The 18,819-nt window shown below is 38.6% G+C and overlaps 1 pseudogene; it reads left to right on the top strand.

Annotated features, from left to right (window-relative positions):
- The first annotated feature begins 4,875 nt into the window (after positions 1 to 4,875).
- LOC113300729 lies at positions 4,876 to 4,975 on the top strand (annotated as a pseudogene).
- The last annotated feature ends 13,844 nt before the right edge of the window (positions 4,976 to 18,819 follow it).

Here is an 18,819-nt window from a genome sequence, read left to right as displayed (position 1 = left end):
ATTAAAAGAATGAAAAGTAATAACACAGCCGATTTGCAACAGCGTGAGTGTGTTACAGAATCTCTGTTACAAAGGAGAAATAGTAGCTAAACACCTTAGGCAATCACAGTTGATAAACGATAAATAGGTTCTGCTATTGAAAAACGATAGTCCACTGCGACAGATGGGTGTGCGTCAATGTTCTTCGTGTTCTTGGTATTGCAGGGAGCAGAAACAAAACTTCAACTTGTGATTTCAGCTTTCTATTCTCTTCCAAAACTTCCCCAAAGTGTATGTCCCCTTCTGTCACTCTCAAACAACCTATATATATAGGCAGCAGACCCAAAAATAACTCGATTCAATCCCTCTCTTTCCTTCACAGCAAGTCTCGGATATTTCCTTTTCTGAATCTTCTCTACGCTTCTTACAAATTAAATCTGACGTCCAAGAATCTCCCAATGTTGGCACTAAATATACAGAAGATCTTCTACCCTTATCTGCACGTAATCCCCATGTATAGAACCAAGAAAGTTCCCGATAATAATGCTCCTCCTCTGTTTTGATTGATTCGAAGTTCTATTGCTATTTTTGCGAATCTATGACACATACCAATCCTGTTTTGACGAATCAACTGAATCCAAACCCATCTCCACGTCAAACTCCGACTAAAACTGACCCTAGTCATCAATAAAAGTCGATAAACTTCCACCTCCTCTGTTTCGCTCCAACATGGTTGTACAACCCAATTCCTTCGAACTGATCACACACAGCAACCCTGTTATGCTATAACAGGTCCAATATGACGAGAATAGTCCCTTGAGTCTCCTTAGAAATCGCTCAGAATCTCAACCCTAATCTGGTTTGCAACTGCACAATTTTCCCTCCTTTTTGAAATTCAAATCTTGGTGAAGAAGTTGGTCGCCCCCTATCCAGAGTAGGGGGTGCCAATAGTAGGTGACTTGGGTGTTGTGGACAAATGTGGGTGCTGATGATAAATTTGGGCTATACATAGCCTGGGTGCTCCTTAGCTAATTCTGGGGTCCGTTTAGCAACTGTCCTCCGGGGGTGCCCCGCACAATTTTTCGAGTCGATTTTTCCAAAAAAATTTATTGGCCAAAAATACCTACACACACATAAAACACCATAATAAGTACAAAAATGAGCACTATCAATATATAGAATCGAGAAAAATTAGACACAAAAATGTGTCTATCAAATACCCCCAAACCTATTATTTGCTAGTCCTCGAGCAAAGATGAAATAGAAAAATAAATTCCTAACTCACTGACGCAGGCATCTTCGATTGCATTTAGCGTATGAAATAAGCCTTTAAACCCCTAGGTGGCCCTAGTGGCCGAGTTATAGTCTCGGAAGGGCTTACAAGAGATATACCCACAAAACCTTTACACTCCAGACCCTAGCTATCTAGGCAGAACCTTGGAAGGCACTAAAGAATCTCCTTGGTTGGCATACTTATTGACTACAGGAGGAAGTACCCTGATGCGAAATTCCAATTGTTGTACACGAGTTTGCACTCAAGCATACTAAAATTCATATATAAGACACACAGCTCTACTCAGATAGTCACACTATGGACATCAATATCCGGAGTCAAAATAATCACATGGATAGATCAAGAATATGGATATAGAGAAAAACATAGATGGTTTTCGATGTTGACTAAGGTGAACGGTGTTTCTCATATCTGTCTGAAGGCCACTGCCAAAATAAACCTATCCTAATGGACTGAGATACTGGTCTGGACTAATATCAACACACTGGAATATACAAGGGTACCAGTGGTCGATAATCCTAACTCTAGGTCAACACAACTGGCATATACAAGGGTACCAGTGGTGGTCGACTTTATTGAATTTATTCTGGTTGGTATGATGGTCTGGTTTTCTTTTTTCTTTCTTTTTTTTCAACTTTTTTTCAACTTTTTTTTTTTTTTTTTTTTTTTTTTTTTTTTTTTTTGGGTATCTCAATCACTCTATTTCACCCTAGCAGTGGTAACAACTTGAATCGTGAGCCCCACCTAATCAATTAGAAACATATTTAAAAGGAAAAATAAAATAAAAAAAAAAAAGTGAAAAGGACTCAATGAGATATGGAGAAACTACCATGTTATTTCTAACACCTGAGCTCTGTGCTTTTATGAATAAACTCTTTAGATGTTTCCATCTAATCAGATTGGTTCCTCAACTCCTACAACCAAAATGCTTCCATCCACTTAGATTGGTTAGTGCCATCCTTAATAAGCATAAATATCTAGGCTCTAGAGTTTATTTATTGCAACTAAAAAGTTTGTCCCATACCCCAAACTTAAATCTAACATTGTCCTCAATGTTCTAAAGATAAAATTAAAAGCATGAACAAGGAGGAATTGTTACCATTTGAAGCAAGAAGAGTTAAGGAAAGATATTACCGTGTCGCATGAATATTGGGTTACCTCCCAAGAAGTGCTAAGTTTAACGTCTTCAGCCATACATTACGTACCCATAAAATGCCTAATTACCCTTCCAAATCGTATATCAATAGTCGAAACAACTATGGATCATCAAAACCAAATAATACTGCCACTAAAATGAGACAACTGCAGAGGATCAGAAAAATGAACAAACAGAGCACAACCTTATCGAAAGTTTCTTGCAAGACAACTGGATCTATCTGGGTCGACCAATTGGGCTTCATATGAGTGTCTTGACAAACAGATTCATCCGAATAACGGGTTTCTAATAGCTTAATTTCTCCCTGGACAATATCAGGGGGATCGGGCTGTGGTGTCTGAAGAGACTCAAGTAATACCTCAGATGTAAAAAGATCGAGTCCCAAGTTAAGGACTTCTAAGGGGGAGACTTCACAATTACTAGAACTATAACTACCCCCAAACTTAGGGTAATCACTACTCTCATACAAACCGCTAACTATTGCTTGAATTTCCGGATCCTCAGAGTCTTTAAAATACTCAAGAGCGTCTTCTAGATCACTACCCCCAAACTTAGGGTAATCACTGCTCTCAGAAAGACCTAACACTATTACCTGAATTTCTAGGTCTGTAGAGTCCTTAAAATATTTGAGATATTCTTCTAGTTCTAAAGTATGGTCATCTAACTGACCTAAGAGAATTGTCTCATCAAATTCATCCAAAGGATTACCAAACAAAGTGTCGTCCCAATTATCCTGAACTACATCCTGAACTAAAGTGTTAATCATATTCACTTCCTCTAAATCTTCGAAATCTTCGGAAGGTTGTCTAGTAACATTAAAGACATTTAGTTCAGTGGTCATATTACCAAAGGATATGTTCATAAGTCCGGTCCTACAGTTTATAGCAGCATTAGACATGGCTAAAAATGGGCGGCCTAAAATCACCGGTATTTGATTCTCTGGGTCAGGGACAGGTTGTGTATCTAGGAATACGAAATCCACAGGATAAATAAACTTGTCGACCTCAATAAGAACATCCTCTATCACACCACGAGGAATTTTAACAGACCTATCAGCTAACTGCAGTGTTATCTTGGTAGGTTTCAATTCACCAAGTTCTAGTTGTAAGTACACATGGATGGAAGTAAGTTCACACTAGCTCCTAAGTCAAGTAAAGATTTCTCTACCCTGTGTTTTCCTATCGTGCAAGCAATGGTAGGAGCACCTGGGTCTTTATATTTAGGAGTTGTGTTGTTCTGAATGATCGAACTTACATGACTAGCTAAAAAGGCTTTTTTAGGGACACTAAGCTTGCGCTTTCGCGTGCACATATCTTTAAGGAATTTGGCATAAGCCGGAAGTTTCCTAATTACTTCTAGTAATGGAAGGTTTATAGTAACTTTCTTAAAAACCTCCATTATGTCATTAAAGTTGGATTCATTCTTTGTTGGTACTAATAGCTGTGGAAATGGGGCTCTAGGCATAAAATAGGGCCTCTCAGGAACCGAATTGGCATCATCAGAGATTTTATCAGTCCCCTCAGCTATGGATGGTCTTGAGGGGTGTACTACAATATGCTCACTATCGGGCAAGGTTACCTGATTGTCTACTACTCTACCACTTCTAAGGGTTCTTGAATTCAACTGTTGTAATGGTTGTGCACCTACTTCATGAACTCCTCTAGGGTTGGGATTAGTTTGACTAGGGAACCTTCCGTTATATCTTTCACTTAAAGTCTTAGCTATTTGACCTATTTGAAGTTCTAACTTAGCAAGAGTCTGAGCATTAGTTTGAAAGTTCTGCTTGGTTTCCTGTTCAAAACTAACTTGGCTCTTTACTAACATATCCTGGCTCTGTGCTAACATATCCTGGCTCTTTCTTAATATACTAAGAGATTCTTCTAAGCTAGTCATTTTATTCTCTAAAGGGTTCTGAAACTGAGCTTGACCTGGAGAGTTCTTATTATAACCAAAACCTGGGGGAACATTCGAATTACTAAGATGACCTTGACTCTGGCCCTTAGACCAAGAAAGGTTCGGATGGTTTTTCCAACCAGGATTATAGGTTTCTGAATATGGGTCAAATTTCTGACGGTTGTCGAATATAGTGTTATTATACAGAGCATTGGCTTGCTCTTCATTATTCTGGCCTTCCCAAAAAAGTTCTAATCTACCACTAGTGTGACCCACTTCTAAAGCTTCTAACCTTTTTGCTATAGCAGCAATTTTGGCATCTGATTCAAAGATTCCTTCTACCCTATTAATGTTTCCTCTGCCTAGAAGAATTGTTTTCTGGGGTCCCCTATTACTTTCCTATTGTGGGGTCTTTTCGGAGATTTCATGCAAATATGTCATCGCATCATCAACTGTTTGGTTTTCAAACCCACCTGTACACATAGATTCTACTGTGGTTGTAGTGGGATAATCTAAACCCTCATAAAGGATCTGAACTAACCTAACCTTTTCTAAACCATGATGAGGACATTGGGCTAATATATCATTGAACCTTTCCAAATACCTATACAAGGATTCTCCCTCTTGTTGCGAAAATGTGCAGATTTGCGTCCTAATAGACGATGTTTTGTGCCTAGGGAAAAACTTGTTCAAAAAGGCAGATGTAAGTTGTTCATATGTTTCAATTGATCCGGAAGCCAAACTATATAGCCACGATTTGGCTTTATATTTCAAGGAAAAGGGGAATAACCTGAGTTTCAAACCATCATCATCAAGGTTTCTAATTTTTAGGGTACTACAAATTTCCTCAAAGTCCCTAACATGGAAATAGGGGTTTTCATTTTCTTTCCCTAAAAATATTGGGAGAAACTGTAAGGTTCCAGGCTTAAGTTCATAATTTTCTTCAGTTTCAGATAACCTGATACACGAGGACGAGTAGTCCTAGTAGGGTTCAACAAAGCTTTCAAATTTGCCATTTCTGGCACTATTGGAATATCAGGGATTTTCTCCTCAAACGGACGTTCAAAAATGGAATATTCAAGAATCGGGCTTTCTAAATTGAGGTAATCGAGACGCTTAGAACTACTAGGTTTCTCTTTAACAAATCTACCTAGGGCGTCTCTTTTACGTTCAGGCATGCAAAAGAATAAGGTAGGGAATTCTATGCAATCACAAAACAAGGCTGACTCAACCAAATCAAACCTATTAATTTCTAGCAAACAAAAAACATGATGGCTCCACTTAGATTGTTTCTAGACCAGCTTCTATTCTTTCGAAAAGGAACTCGTTACAATCTGAGCAAACCCCTCTGGAATCAATCCGAGTCAAAGTAAGTTGAATAGAGGCGAGGGAATCTCGGTGGAGCTTTGATACCCAAAGGCCTCACCGGTATTATAAGGCGGCGCAGTCACGCATTCAACTCACAGAAACCATCATGACCTTCGAAGTATTCTCAAAAGAGTAACCAATATTTTTCGAACGACTTTCCTATTAAGCTCGTTATCCTATAGGTCTCGTTCTAGTCAAAATTTAGGCTTAGGTTCGCGTTTGGTTTCGTTTTCCTAAGGCGGGCAAGAAGAGAACGGTGATGAAATCCGAACCCTTATCTTGTATGGCCAGTCCTTTCCCTTTACTAGGAAATTAAAGCAGCTGTTTTCAAGTCCTCAGCATATATGCAAATGAAGGAATACAGTAAACCCGCTGACAGGGGATTCACGGGTGTTTCGAAAAACTTACCTCTCGTACCAGACGGGCGAAGAACCGCTGAAGTCGACTCGAGCCACAACTCCTATGTCATGTACGAACCCGAGGGGCCGAGGAGATATCGTAATCGCCGTACTTCTCTACACATAGTTTATATTTAAACTACCCTTCCGTAGGGTTTAAAAATAATGTCCCAAATTTTAAAGTCCAAAGTGTCCAAAAAGAAAAGAAAAATTACAAAAATAATAAAACCTAATACAGTTTTTTATTATTATTTTAATAAGAAAAAATAAACAAAACCCTAAGAAATAAAATAACTAGAAGAAATTGTCTTCTTTTCCGTTCTTTTCGCTTTAATCTTCCGCTCCAAGTCTTTATGCTTTAAGATCCAGTATTTACGAAATCACCAAACTCCTTGGCTCAATTTTCTTTATGATCCAAAACCTGTAGACAAAAGATAAATACCCAAAAACGTAAAAAAGAACAAAAATAATAAAAACCTAAAAATAAAAATAAAATAAAATTAAGTCTAAAACCCTAAAAGCAAATCCCCGTCGGCGGCGCCAAAAATTGATGTGTTTTGTAGATAGTGGTAAAAGTGGTTCGATTCTCAGACTTGCGAAGGATAAAATATAGATTTAAATTCTAAACTAAAATAGAAAACACACTAAAAATTATAGCAAACTTAATCTAAGATGATATCAATAATAAAAGAACACTGAGGCTAAGATTCCACTATTTTCCAAGTTCAAAGTGATTTAATCCAATCTTTATATTTATGCAATTTTCTCGTTCAATTTGATTCTAAAATATTGCAACAAGTAGATTTTCAAAATCAATAATTGTAAATATCAAGTATGAAGCATCAAAAGTCTATAAACTAAGCATACTTCATCAAAATAGATCACAATCACCCAAATAAAAATCATATTCAATTATAGCTCAAGGAAAATAATCATAATAATAATTGCAATAAAATAAATGAAATAGAATATACCACTTCTTGTTGGAAAAATAGCTTCCTATATCGCCTCAGCAATGGGGTTTAGCTCCTTGTATTAATCATGATCTTAAAATATTTTTTTATGGCTCAAAAGATGATTAAAAGAATGAAAAGTAATAACACAGCGGATTTGCAACAGCGTGAGTGTGTTACAGAATCTCTGTTACAAAGGAGAAATAGTAGCTAAAGACCTTAGGCAATCACAGTTGATAAATGATAAATAGGTTCTTTTATTGAATAACGATAGTCCTTTGCGACAGATGGGTGTGCGTCAATGTTCTTCGTGTTCTTGGTATTGCAGCAGCAGAAACAAAACTTCAACTTGTGATTTCAGCTTTGTGTTCTCTTCCAAAACTTCCCCAAAGTGTACGTCCCCTTCTGTCACTCTCAAACAACCTATATATATAGGCAGCATACCCAAAAATAACTCGATTCAATCCCTCTCTTTCCTTCACAACAAGTCTCGGATATTTCCTTTTCTGAATCTTCTCTACGCGTCTTACTAATTAAATCTGACGTCCAAGAATCTCCCAATAATGGCATTAAATATACAGAAGATCTTCTACCCTTATCTACACGTAATCCCCATGTATAGAACCAAGAAAATTCCCGATAATAATGCTCCTCCTCTGTTTTGATTGATTCGAAGTTATGTTGCTATTTTTGCGAATCTGTGACACATACCAATCATGTTTTGACGAATCAACTGAATCCAAACCCATCTCCACGTCAAACTCCGACTAAAACTTACCCTAGTCATTAACAGAAGTCGATAAACTTCCACCTCCTCTGTTTCGCTCCAACACGGTTGTACAGCCCAATTCCTTCGAACCGATCACACACAGCAACCCTGCTATGCTATAACAGGTCCAATCCGACGAGAATAAGACCTTGAGTCTCCTTAGAAATGGCTCAGAGTCTCAACCCTAATCCGGTTTGCAACTGCACAATTTTCCCGCCTTTCTGAAATTCAAATCTTGGTGAAGAAGCTGGTCGCCCCTTATCCAGAGTAGGGGGTGCCAATAGTAGGTGACTTGGGTGTTGTGGACAAATGTGGGTGCTGAGGATAAATTTGGGCTATACATAGCCTGGTGCTCCTTAGCCAATTCTGGGGTTCGTTTAGCAACTGTCCTCCGGGGGTGCCCCGCGCAATTTTTCAAGCCGATTTTTCCAAAATTGTTTATTGGCCAATACCTACACACACATAAAACACCATAATAAGTACAAAAATGAGCACTATAAATATGTAGAATCGAGACAAATTAGATACAAAAATGTGTCTATAGTCGAGCATCTGAGCAAATATTGCTCATTCGATGAATTACTCAATATTGTTAGTTGAATCAATATTCGAGCATTCGATGAATTACTCAATATTGATAGTTGAATCAACATTCAAGCATCTGAGCAAATATTGCTCATTCGATGAATTACTGAATATTGATAGTTGAATCAATATTCAAGCATCTGAGCACATATTGCTCGTTTGATGGATTACTGAATATTCATAGTTGAATCAATATTCGAGCATCTGAGCAAATATTTCTTATTCGATGAACTACTGAATATTGATAGTTGAATCAATATTCAAGCATCTGAGCAAATATTGCTCGTTTGATGAATTACTGAATATTGATAGTTGAATCAATATTCAAGCATCTGAGCAAATATTGCTCGTTTGATGAATTACTGAATATTGATAGTTGAATCAATATTCGAGCATCTGATCAAATATTGCTCATTCGATGAATTATTGGTAGCATGACCAAATAAAATATTAATTAAAATATTGGTAGTTCGGCCGAATATTATATAATTAATACATACGTTGATTGATGGATCAACATAAAATTATTAGTGTTTGAACTTGCTCGGAATTATGATTTGCAGAGTATTCTGTTCGAAACCCTAATTTTGATTGATTGCCGATCAATCGATGGTTTACTGAAAATAAGTCACTAAGTGAAGGAGGGACCGACTACAGGGGATGATTTCCGACCATGTAGCACTGGTCGTGTGAGCATGCACCAAAATCTTTTGTTGATCAGTTGGTGAAAGGATGATCAAATGTTGGTTTAATCATTTATTAAAATAGTGCTTGTGCGAGCATTAGGTAATAAAACCTAATTATAGGGAGATGATGGACCGACCAATGGGTCATGGGACCGGCTCTTGGTGGTCGTGGGACCATCTGGTGGTTGATTGAGTAAATCCCAAGTTGGTTGGAGAGACTTTAGACCCAATATGAACTGTTGAGAGCTAATTAGGTCAAAATTATGAAAGAGTGTGGGACCGTATCCTTGCAAGCCTAAGGGATGGACATGGTCTGTCAAAGTGGCATGCCCGTGTCACCATACTGCCCTTTTCTCAGTCCTGGGAGTTTTGGTATTTTCTGGTGCGCGTTTGAGCAATATTTTGGATTTTCAAAAGAGTTTGATCTTGACTGAAACTCTCAATTTTGGTCGAATGAGCAAGTAGAACTTTGCTCGTGCGACCAATATTTTGAGAAAATAATAGTATTTTAATTTTTGACGTGAGAAGCCTAGTCGGTCATGTGACCATTTGACTTTTTAGCTTTTTCATGGTTTGAGCAATATTTTAGAAAATATTGAAAAACTAGGGTTTTCGCTCAAACGATGGAGTTTCATGAGATGAAGGAAATAATAATATGAGAAAATAAGGAATTGTAAAGTGTGGGACCGGCCACGGCTAGGGCATGGCCGGCCGGCTAGGTGGCCCGGTCCCGTAATACCTTTCCCTATTTTTTACTATTTTTTCATCATTTGAAGGAAAATATGGAGAAACTAAGAGTTTTGCTCAAACGAGGGAGTTTGCTCAAATGAAGGAGTCTTCATAAGATGAGGGAAAATAACAAAATAATATAAATAATGGAAAAAGGTGGGAGACCGGCCACGGCGGCATGACCGGACGGCCGGTGGTCCGGTCCCCCTAGGCACCTCTTTATTATTTTATTGATATTATTTTCCTCCCTATTTTGCACAGGTTTCCTCATTTGTCCATATTTTCGAATGGTCGATCGTGCGTTCGGGTGCCCGTCTGTGCATTATTTTCTAAGTACACTCGCACCATTTTCTCGGGGATTACTCGGCGGTGGCCCAGGTGCCCGATCGGTGAATATTTATTATTAATTCATGAAATTCAGCTGAGAATAATTCATGAAACAGAGTAATAAAATGAGTTGAGTATCTATTACTAATCCATGGAATCCAGCTAAGGATCATCCATGAAACAGAGTAATGAGATAGAAAGGTTATCTATTACTAATCCATGGAATCCAGCTGAGGATCAACCACGGATCGGAGTAATGAGATAGAATAGATTATCTTCTAGGAATTCAGTTGATAAATGACATGCTAGAATTAATCTATTTGCAGAATCGATATATGAGATAATTGAAGCATCATACTCGTTCTGAGGGGGTGTATAGTCAGAGAAAAAAGTGCAGTGTGACGTATTGAAGGCGTTAATCCTTCTAACATACAATATGTCTAGGAACCGACCAATCATTAAGAGATTTTATACACGGTCTCTCTACGTAGTCAGGGAACAACGAGCAACGTGACGTCCTGAAGGCGTTAGGCTCTATAATAGCATGCAATATGTCTAGGAGCCGCCCAATCATTTTGATTCTATGTAGAGGTGATGATGAAATGTGTGAAGCATCGAACGCTCAACTGAGAGGCCTTTAGAGAAACATATTCATCATAGCTCTGAGAGGAACGTTCGCTTAGTCAGAGATCGTGAAATGGTTCATGGATCATAAAATATGAATCGTCACATACATTCCTGAAGCCGGGTCGGAAACATGCAGTATCATGATTTTACGATTTTGTCCTTTGTCGAAAATCTACCATCAACATTAAGACCCCTGCTTAGTGAGGAACAGTCATGTTCCGCAGTAAGCACTAGATGGTGATTTTTCAGTAGACGAGATAAGTAGTTGAACTTAGTCGTACAAAGGTATTTCCAGAATCCCCGATTTGCTTAAATGATGTCATGTACAAGCAAATGCCTAGATAAGGACTCTGGCAGTATGATAGATTTTCATCCCATGAGCACGGAGAGACGAAGCACTGCTGATTTTGGACGATCAGACGTCCAGTTTTGGTCAGTTTAGCGTTTACGGACTCGGGCTCAAAAAGGAAATCCTTGTTTTAGGAACAGAAGTTCGTTCATTAGTTTAAGAAACAAACAATGATCCCTAGCATAAGAGAGATTTTTTTTAAAGTAGACCTGCGTCTAATGATAAAAATTTTGTCTATGAGCTTTTACGAAAATCAAAATTTTATTTTTTAAATACGTGAGTTTTCAAAAAATGAAATAAACTCTCGTTTCAAAGGTGGATGCTCGTACTAGAACACAAATATATATATATATATATATATATATATATATATATATATATATATATATATATATATATATATTTCAAATTTACGTGAGTTTCACGTTAAATTTTTTTTTTTTTTTTGTAATATCAATGTTTTGATTTTGAACAACTGTTGAAAGTAAACAATTATACATGGTGAAATAATGTTTGTATGTGAGTTTTCACAATTGTAGAATGGACGTTTGTCCAATTTTTGAAAAATCCATGGATGTTAACACAGTAAAAGTTTACGTGGGTTGTTCAAGGTTTTATGAAAATCAATTTATGATTTTTGAATAATGGACTTTGCCCGTCTTTGCAGGTTTGAAGAAACGGGCAAGTTCTTAAAACTTTTGATCTAAGTTCAATACTGTTAGTGAAATTGTAAATATGTAAGAGTTGGTGTGTTACCATTTTTGTTGCGCGTTTGTTATTGGTATATACATGACTCCATTCTTTCGCCTAAGATAATGGTGACTTCCAGTTACAACCACCCTTCCGGCTCTTTCGGGCGCTCCAGAAATATCAAGTCAAAGATGAAGACTTCTGCAGATATTCATGCCAAGGTGAATCATCCTTTCAGAGATGCTGGAAAGCTGATACATGGTATGTCTCTTGATCATCTGAGAGTGGTTCGTGCTAAGATATATGCTTTCTTGGTCTTAGCTGGTGCGGAGGGAAAGCAGAGATGTGATGAAATATCACAGAATGAAAGACCTGAGATGAAAAGCTCATATCTCATCAGCAGAAGCACCGTCGACTTGCAAGTGAGACTATTGAAGATGATGTTCAGCCTTGCGTATGATGGTGTATCTCCTGATTCAGATGTGGACGAATGAAGAATTCGTCATAATTCGTCATCATAAAATTCAGAAGTTATGTCTTCATTGAAAATGATGTAGAATCTTCATACGATATCTGTTTTTGATGATCTACCCCATCTTTTTGATGCCTAGGAAATTTCCTAATTTCACAAACAAGCTTTTTGATTTTTGACCATGTTTAATGGTCGAAATCAACGAAACAGTAAACTTCCATGAAGTCATCAGAAACTTCAGTTGTCATGTAGTTTGATGTGTCGGACACATCTTTTTGCTCGTTCATCCAATCATTGTGAATTTTGGATATGTTGTAGAGGATATACATGTGAAGAGAATGGTATACCCATCCCTAGATTCATCACCAATTTCTCCCAGATCGCTTCTTTGTGCGGGACAGTGTAAAATCGTCTCAGACGAGCTTGTTGTAAAACGCCCATGTTGTGTCTTTAGACCATTTACTTGTGTCTTGAACGCTTGATGAAGGATTTAAATTCCATTGATTAATTTCCAATCTGAACCCCTTGGTTGATACATGAGCCTGGTGCTTGCAGTACCATTTTTTGTTTTTGTCAATTGTAGAAACATCACTTCTGAAACCTTGGTCACGGGACCATAACTGAGGTTGTTCTCAATAGGGGATGATGTAATGACCATGGTTGTATGTATTGGTTGTAGCATTGGTTTTATGATGAATGATTAGCATAGGCGAGCTTGATGGAAATCACGACTCTTGGACTGTGAAACTGATCGTCATGATCAATGGATCTTCAGTCCCCATTATTTAGTTAAATATTCTTTTCGTTTTTCCTTCTTCTGGCAAGACCTAGATAGAGGACCCATGTAGAAAAACATGATGTAAATACCTAGGTGGTCGAAATTGGAGGTACCTTGATGAAGAACTTAGTGAAAAGACCTGGTGGACATCGATCGACTATGAAGGTAATGAATCCCGTTTGAGAATTGCTGCTTGCATGTTGTATGCTCCGGAAGCTGCAGGAACCTCATACGACGTCAGAATTCGGTGCTTGACCCCAACTTTTGAACCTAAGAGACTGAGGAATCATATGAAAAACGACTACTTCAGTTTGGAGATGTCTAGGGAAGTCAATGACGCATGCACATTCATAACTTGTAATCCCGTGCAAATTTTCAGATTCCATAAACATGAGTGTGGAAGCCATATCTTTCTGCTCGTATGTCTGATTGACGTGCCCTTTTGGTATGTTGTAGAAGAGACATAGACGAACATATTTCGTTGAGGAAGCATTATCCCAGTCCTCACCCATTGGTATGTTTTTGTGAACCCATGTCCTGAAGTGTGTTGTATCTCATTTGTAGAGGTGATGAGAACATCTTGTAGAAGACTTTGGATTGTGTCCGCCAGTCTGCAAGCTTTGGTAAGATTTTCATGTGAACATGTTATCATGTATACACATATTGATATGAATCATTAGTTCTTGGAGAAGTCCGCTTCATCTGTAACACTTCAGGTTAGTTGATGAAGCCCTATCATGAGGATGTTGCTCCTGAGACCGTTGTTGGTGCTGAGACCATGGAAGAAGTTCCTCCAGATATCCTTGTTGATGCCGATACTATGGTCGGAGTTTCTCCAGATACCGAAAAGGCTAGAACCATGATTATCGACATAGCCTTTGCTCCTCCATCCAGTGAGCCTTTTACATTCACGAACTAGTTGGTGGGTTGAGCATCCCTAAGATGAAGGTGTACTGGGAGTTCAACCCGAATTCTCCTGAATAGTATGACTTTACTATTAACTGGCTTCGTCAGTGAGTCGACGTTGTTGCGGTAGATAGCAGCAGCAGTCTTCATTCTGAATGTGATTGGTGAAGAGAGAAAGTTCCTCAGTCGTGCAGGGGCTTGTGATGTAGAGAGGTCCCGTTGATGAAGTTTCATGAAATCACATCAGGTTGCAATAACTTGTTATGTGGATAACGTTTATTGAAATATATTTGAATTGATTTCTCCAATAAGATCAAGTCCCCAGTGTATGTTGAAGGAGTTTGTGTCATCCATGGATGAATGACGTTGAATCTGCTTCAGAAGTCTTATCATGGGATGATGAAGACTTATCGATTGTACTTCAGTTACACTTTGATCGTGCTGGTGTTGAATCATTGTGTCATTGTCGATATATTTATGTTGAATCTGGAGGCATCATTATTGAAGGTGTACTCTTTGATTGTGAGTACAGTTTCAAGGCTTCTGAAGAATGTAACACTCAGAGATGAGAGGTTTTTGACTTTCAGTTGGCCTTGGAGAAGTAGATGTGAAAGTTGTAGGTATTTTATTTTGGTTTGATAGATTCAATTGCTTAATCCAAGGAGGAGTTGAAAATAATGGATAAGTTAAGAAAAATTCTTAAATGTTTCAAACCTTAGCTGCTTGAGCGTTGAAGCCTCACACTCCTTAATCGTCGAATGTCTTAGGCTTGACCGTCTTGATATCAAGTTTCTTTTGTTGATTCATCATTCCTTTCGTTGCGGTAGTGGTATTCAACACTTGTGTATACTTTATGATTTTTTTGCATACATGGACACTCCTGCAAGGCTATGGAGAAATGCCTAAAGTGTTCTTTGCCAAGCTTGGACTTCATCTTAATAATGAATGTCTCAGTGAGATGCTCGATTCAGAGAGGTGTCGGATTCAACCACTTGGTAAAATATTTATGTGGTGAAGCTACCCATTCATAACGTCTTGCAATAGCAGAGTTGCTAGAAGAATTGAGTCATCATGCTAGGATAGCATGTGAGGAAATAAATGACATAGACATGGGAGGAATGAGACTTGCCTGAGTGCGGAACCTCTTGATGAATGTCTATGCATCTTTTGCAGGTTCTTGTTTCAACCTTGTCGAAGTTTGAAATTTTTCCAAGTGCTCTGATGATGGAACGTCCGCCAAATCTTCTGGATCAGAACTTTCTTCGTTGGAGAAATGTTCAACCAAAGACGCGTTGTCAGTAGCCATCTTTTCAGCATAGATCCACGCTCGTTCGAGGATCGTGTCATATCTTGGATCTTCCTGATTATGTGAAACTTGGTTTATGTCCAGGTTGAACCTATTTTCACTTTGAGAGTGATATAGCCATAAGCATCTATGAGTGTTCCTTCGTGGTATCTGATTGAGATGGGAGCATGAGTAGCTTCTTATCGAGTGATGCCTGTGGATCTGATGGATTTCAGTGGAATCTTGTTGACGGCGGTGTCAGCATCAGTCAATATTCTTCCAAATTCGTTTCTTCTGAGATTGACTGTGGTAAGCAGTCCCCAGTCGTACATCTCTTTTTATGTGGCTGGAGGCTCATGAAGTATTTCCGGAATGGACTTGCTAACACGATGTGATTCAGTGTTGTGAAAATGTCTCTCCTTTATGCCTTCAACAGATACAGTAATTCACGTATATGTTCGACCAAGGATTGAACTACCTTTTTGATAGGTTGTTCAGAGAGAGTGAATGTCTTGATTGCGAGGTGGTTCTGTGTACTCCTTCAGTCCCCAATTGAAGCTATTATGGATCAACCTTCTCTTTGAAGATGCGCTTAAAAATATTGCAGTCACTTGTTGGATGATTGATGAACCGATGAAGGCGACAATACCTAGGTTTCTCCATTTCTTCTTCAGTTGGCTCTCTCCTGATGAACGACAATTTGATTTCACCATCTTGAACCCAGACTTCTAGTAACTCGATCATCCTTCATGAGAAGAGGGAAGTTTGAGTCTGTCTGATCGCTTCCTCGTTCGTTGACGCCGGGTCGAGGTTTATGCATTTCATGATTGGTTATCTTTTCTTTGCGCCTTTAGAGGAGCCTGGGATATTGGAGAAGCATTCTGATGCCTTGTCTCGGCTTTCCTCTTATTCCTTTCAGCAACAACGTTTGTTGAAGGTTGGAGATCATACTGATCGTTGACTAGGCGTCGTCTGCTACGAGGTTCCTCGACCTTTGCATACTTTTCTATTTCTAGTAAAGCAGGTGCAGTAGTCGTTGATCGTTTGGCTGCTTCACGAAGTTCTGAGAAAGTCTGGAGTCAGAGATTTTATAGTAAAGATCTGTAGACCGGGGTCATTCCATTGATGCACAAGTTTACGAGTTGTTGTTCAGTGACATTCGGATCATGACAAAGATTGTTTTACATAATCATTGGGATGTTCATTGTTCCTCTGAAACATTCTTCCCAGGTCTGAGAGGGTGTCCTTTTCTGAAACGAAGAAGTACTTTCTGCAGAAAGCACTAATCAATTCTCCCCAACTAGTTTGGTTTCTTGGTGCGATGTTTTTGTACCATGTGTATGCTCTGCCGGTTAAGGATTTTAAAAACTCCTTCAAGCAGACAACATGGTTGTACTCATGCTCGCCCAATGATTCCAAGAACTGAGAGACTTGTTCGCGAGTATTGCATGTTCAATCATAAAGTGTGAACATTGAAGAAGTATAACCTTTCGGAAGTGGAACTCTCTGTATAGTAGAAGGATATGGAGGTTGGTGACGATGGACAGATGGTGTCTTGTCTTTCCACGATCCTCTAGAAAGCGCTCAAAATATTCTTGAATGATGAAACTTGTTGATTCCCTTGCTGGTGGGTCATTGCAGACTTCATCATCTTCCACGATGTGGATTGGGGAGATTTCAGGATCAACAGTGGAGGATGTTTCCTTAGTTCTTCCTTTGTCTGACTGGCGTTGGGTCTGAGTTTGCTTAGACGACAACTTGTCTATCAGAGTCTTGAGATAGGTGCACAACTCTTTATGTGTTGCCTCCATGTTTTATTTTTGGAAAGAATTTCCTGAACCTTCATGAGATTGGCTATGGTAGGTAGATCTTTTTTGATTTCTTCAGGAGCTCGGCGGAAGAGATTATTGTTGCCTGTACCAATTTTGGTTTCAACATGGACATTGGTATTGTTGATTTGAGGGGTAGTATCAGTAGCGTCGTTGTTAGAAACGGGAACAATGACTGGAGTACCACCATTATTGTTGCTAGTTCTAGCACCGTTTGGGTTATGATTTATAGCTGAATCTTACTTAAGATCAACCATTTTGACAAATTGAGAATGCAACCGAGAGATTAATCTCCCACTGTGGTCGCCAATATGTTGATGGGGAAAAACGATTTGCTGGTAATTCAGGGAATGGAGAGACGACCATGCGTACAGAGTATCCTCCACCGAGCAAACTGCCTAACCTCAAACAGATGCACTGCACGGGAGTGCTTTGAGTTCGAGAGATCAATCTGTAGGACTCCGACCTAAACCAATAAATGGTCGTTCCAGAGTCAACTCAGTCACAAAGTGCAAAGAGGGACGATCTGTAGGAGAGAAGCTGAGAAGTGTGTGAGATCAATGGTGATCAAGGATTTTGAATGTGTTGTATGTTTATGCAAATAAAATGCTGAGTTCGAATAAGTTTGAATTCTGCTCAATTGAGATATTGTTGCTCACACGATGATTCTTAGATGATGGATGTTTCTGTCCGACCAATCTTGTCCTCAATCGTAAATTCAGAAACTTATTTATATTGCAAGAATGTAGACACATTGATCCCCGGTAAGTGTGACGGTTGCTCGAGTGAAAGAGTGGGAAAGTGGAAATCGTGGTTAAACCAGTTCCAGGTCGTGCAGAGACTTGGTTGATTGTCCAAGTCTTACCCAATGCAAAAGATATATTAACAATTTTAGATACTTTATGATTAAACTCATCAAATGAATCTTCATCATCCATACGAAGGTTTTCCCAATCAGAATTTATGTTTTAAAGCCTAGATTCTCTCTCAGAGGAATTTCCTTCGAATACAGTTTCTAAGGTATCCCAGGCTTCTTTAGACTTAGTGCACGTAGTCGCATGGTGCTGAAGATATGGGGTAATGGCATGGATGATAGCATTTAATACGTCCGAATTTTGCTTTGCAGCGAGAATCTCGGCAGGATCATGTGCACCAATATCCTTTGGAACAGTTACATCGATTTGGATTATCTCCATTAACTATATGAACGCAGGATTTAAAATCACGCGCTTGAAGAAAGGCACGCATAAAAATTTTCCACCATAAGTAATTCGAGCAATTGAAGACTGGTGGTACGTTTATAGAGATATCATTTCTGTCCAAAGACTCAGATTGCTACAAACACAGACTTATAAGGTCTTAAACGTGTTTTCCTGCTCTGACACCAATTGAAAAAGTAGGGGTCTAACAACCACACCAATATTTCGTTTAGGAAATATGCATGGACTAACTCCAATATAATTCCAAGAGAATCAACTAGACAGTCAGACTCATTCAAGGAAAATATATCCAAGAGTTATATCTCAATTTCTCAAACAATCTGCAATCGAACAGATAGAAATCTGTGAGCCGGATTAATATGAGAAATAATTTGGATGGTACCAAAAACCAATATCCAAGTGTCAATCAATTTCAATAAAAAACCAAAGGTTGGATTTACCAATTGATTGAACTTCACACAACCTGTGATATTTCAATTATATAGAAAATATAATGCGGAAAAGAAATAACACAGACACTAGAAGT

The sequence above is a fragment of the Papaver somniferum genome, chromosome 7 (genome assembly GCF_003573695.1).
Source record: "Papaver somniferum cultivar HN1 chromosome 7, ASM357369v1, whole genome shotgun sequence".
Classification (NCBI taxonomy): domain Eukaryota; kingdom Viridiplantae; phylum Streptophyta; class Magnoliopsida; order Ranunculales; family Papaveraceae; genus Papaver; species Papaver somniferum.
This window is presented reverse-complemented; position numbering and strand designations above follow the sequence as displayed.